Source organism: Triticum aestivum, chromosome 7A (genome assembly GCF_018294505.1).
Source record: "Triticum aestivum cultivar Chinese Spring chromosome 7A, IWGSC CS RefSeq v2.1, whole genome shotgun sequence".
Taxonomy (NCBI): Eukaryota; Viridiplantae; Streptophyta; class Magnoliopsida; order Poales; family Poaceae; genus Triticum; species Triticum aestivum.
This window is the reverse complement of record NC_057812.1, coordinates 290,100,320-290,104,056: the sequence shown is the minus strand read 5'-3', so window position 1 is coordinate 290,104,056 and position 3,737 is coordinate 290,100,320.

Here is a 3,737-nt window from a genome sequence, read left to right as displayed (position 1 = left end):
AAAATTCTTCGAAATGCCATTCGATCTTCCGAAATCCTCAGTAGCCTATTGCTCTTGATCTTCTTTACCTGCTTGCATAATGGTTAATTCCATATGTCAAGCAATATTCGTTAAAATCCTTGTGATGAACATTCTGACCATATTGATTCAGCATGTGTGCGAATGCACGCAATCATCAGTTGATCCTTATAAATTATCTTTTCGGCTCGGATGTCTTCCCAAACATGAGCTGGTTTCGACCATTCAAATAGTTGTTGATTGTACCCCTAAAGCGACTCAACTTATCCAACCCTAATCAGAGTGTTGCTTCTGATCCCTTGATTTAAAAATCATAATTCCGTTGCATTTGAGCTTAAATTAGTCAGTTGTTTCTATGGTCTGATCTTCTTACCTTTTTCTTCCTCTGGTTGAGTACCGATGCTCACATTAGATCCCTTGTGGACCACTAGATCCTTTGTTGGATTTTATTCGACATCGTCCTTCATATTCATTAAACATTGTGAGCTTTTCTTTGGATACATAATGCCTTTGGTAAATTGTATCCTCTGCTTTGTGAACCATGCTCTACTTTCGAACTTGTATTATTTACTCCGAAGTTTGTGGTATATGTTCCTAAGATGCCCTGATGGGTTGAACCTACGCCTTCCCTAATCCATGTGAACCCGAAAGATTTCACGGGTCATACTTATCTGGTATTGCACCAGGTAAAACTTTCAACAACTAATGTCATTTTCAAAAAGCGAGAAGTGAATGGAAGGTTATACATTGAAGAAGTGGGAGTCGACCTTGAACCTTGTGTTCATGCCCATGAAAACGATGTAGATCTTATCATTGAAGCTTCTCTTACATTAATTATCCCCTTGGTATAAGTTCATCTCATATCTGGGATCTGGCCTTTTGCAATCGTGGTTCCGACCATGTTCTCCTTTAAATACCATTTCATGTGCAAGTTTAAGCGCTTCTCTTCTGTAGAGCAATACCCCAGTCCAACCTCTACTTTGATCTGTCATCGAGTATTACCCCCTCTGGTATCTCGAGATTATCACGGAACTGCATAACGTCTTATGAGTCCTTCTTCAAGTATTATTTGACTTTCGCTGCACCATCATTTGACTTGATGTCATCGCCGACCGATTACATCTTCATGAAATCTCTCAACAATTGTGTCATGATCATCATCAATCTTATGAGCTCTTCTAGGATATCAATCGAATTCATGATGAGAAATACCATCCTTGCCCCTCGATGAATTGTGTTATCATCGACAACTTTATTGCCTTCCCTCCAACACAAACTTGTTCATGTTCTGTGTTATACCTTGAGTTCCTTGCTATCCAACATTTGGTCTTCTTTACCTTGGAGTATTACCATCTTTTATATCAAGGATGTCGTGCTTAGCACACCCGGCTGGAGGCCCTATGGTTATAGATTCCTTTTCAGCAAGGTTATCCATTCTTCCATGAGGAAATTGTAAGACTTATTCTACAAGTTATTCCTGATGGATCCTTTGTGTTTCCAAAGTCTGACCTTTGCATGAAGACCATGTCCATGCTATCTCGAAGCATATATATGGTACTCCTATTTTCAACAAGAACATTTAAAGCCTAATGTTAAATGTTTCCTGCTCAATTATCCAAACACCTCTGTATGGGTAATGTCTTTAAAGTTCTCTTCCCTTTCCTAAATGGTTTTCTACCTTCTATCCTGTCATGGATATCATCTGCTTGTCCTTGGGAAGGATATACCCTTGAAATATGTGTTTAAACACATGTTCTTTTCCATTGTTCTGTTAATCTGATGATCACATTTTCCATTCCATTGTTTTGTTTAACCTTTCTGGTGATCTATATGATCTAAGCAGTAATGTTCTTCTGCTTATGTAAACACCTTGGTGTACAACCGTGTCAATAAGACCCTGTTGCTTTTGTTGGTAGCATTCCGGTAACCACCGATGGACGAGAACTTTGCCTATTGGTCCGCCTCATTCAACAAGCAGGAAAATGGTTCTCTTCGTCCCTCGCCCTTGGTACCGATGTTATTGTTGACATAAATGACGGGCTATCCTCTGACATGCCTTGTTATCATGACTGTGCAAAATATCACCGCCCTTTCTACTTTTAACCCACATGGTGGGCCCATAACCCACAATTCCACATGATCGAAACCTGACTCTCCTGTACACCCCTTGTTCCCAAGGTTGTTCCTCGTGCGTGGCCTCGTATGTAATTCATGAGCCACCTTCCGAGAGATCATCAATTCTGGCATCAGACGCAATACTTATTCCCATTGCTCTGAACCCCTTTAACACTTCGTTTTGGGCAATGAACGATTGCCTATGTGCTTGAAACTTCTATTTTGCCCCTTCTTATTTTGCTCTTGAAAATTTCTTAAGTTTCAATTCGAGAGTTACTTTCCCCCACTTTCCCTGATGTCATCTACCAGATAAGCAACCTTGTAGAGGTCGGTCCTTTCGAAGCTACCCCTTATAATTTTCGTACATACGATGGCGATCCTGAAGAAGGGATGCCGGCTTCATCATGATGACTGAAGCATAGGAATGAAGACATCAACGGAAAGGATCAACTACTTCGGGAAGTGCAACAAAGACCGAGAAGACCCATTAGAATTTCGCAACCTAGTCTTTCCCCCGTACTCCCCTCCTAAATCTCGGGACGAGATTTCTTGTAGTGGAGGAGAATTGTGACGCCCGGATAATTAAACTACAGTAAATCCTCGTTAATGGTGCCATGTCATCACTTTACTATTACTAATCCGCGGTTGATAAAAATCGCAATCCAAATTCAAGTTCAAACTAAAGTGCAAAATTCAAATTTCTCAAACATGCAAAATAAAATGTTCAAAGTGTTGCAAATATTCCATCATTATTTATGGTGGTGATCCAACATTGTTTTAAAGTCTTTAATTGCTCCCAAGTATATATATTAGTGGCTAAAAACAATAATTAAATGCCTTTTATAAATTATAAAATATTAAACTAAATTTTTTAGTTGTCAAGCTTTTTGTGGCAGTGCTCAATATTTCCTAGTATTTGTTTTGTCCAACTCCACATTTTTGCAAAGTCATTTGGTGGCTTATTTAAATGCAAATGGAGGCTGTTAAAAGAAAACAGAATAATAAAAAGAAAACCGAGAAGAAGAAAAGGAAGAGAGAGCACGTGCCCCCACTGGGCCTCACCCAAGTCAGCCCACCTAACCCCCGGTCGTCTTCTTCTATTCACGACCGTGCCCGAACAGGATCGCGTCGCCGTCGAATCACCTCGCCGGCCATGCCGTGGGAGGATAAGGCCTTCACCGAGGCGCCCCTCCCCCAGATATTTTCTTCCCACTCGCCTCACTCCTCCTCGGCGCCCTCCCTCCCAGATCCATCTTCTCTCTCTCCCTCGTCGTTCTCTTGGCTCACCCGAGCGCCTACGTCGCAGTCGTTGGCCACCACCACGGCGACCGTCTCCCCCATGCCTCTCCAACTTGTCCGTCTACACCAACGTCGTCGACTGCGTCCTCCCCATCGACAAGATCGAGCTCGGGCCCCCTCGACCATCGGGATCGGGTTCTTCCCCGCACCTACGGCCGCCGACGAGCTCCGTCCGCTGCGACCGTCCTGCTACTACTAATCCGTCACCGGCCATTCTTGTGCCACACCGTGAGCCTCTACTCCTCCTCCTCTTCCCCGTTGGATTCGGTCCATTAGTGCATCTTCCGCTTGTTGCCGTAGCCTAC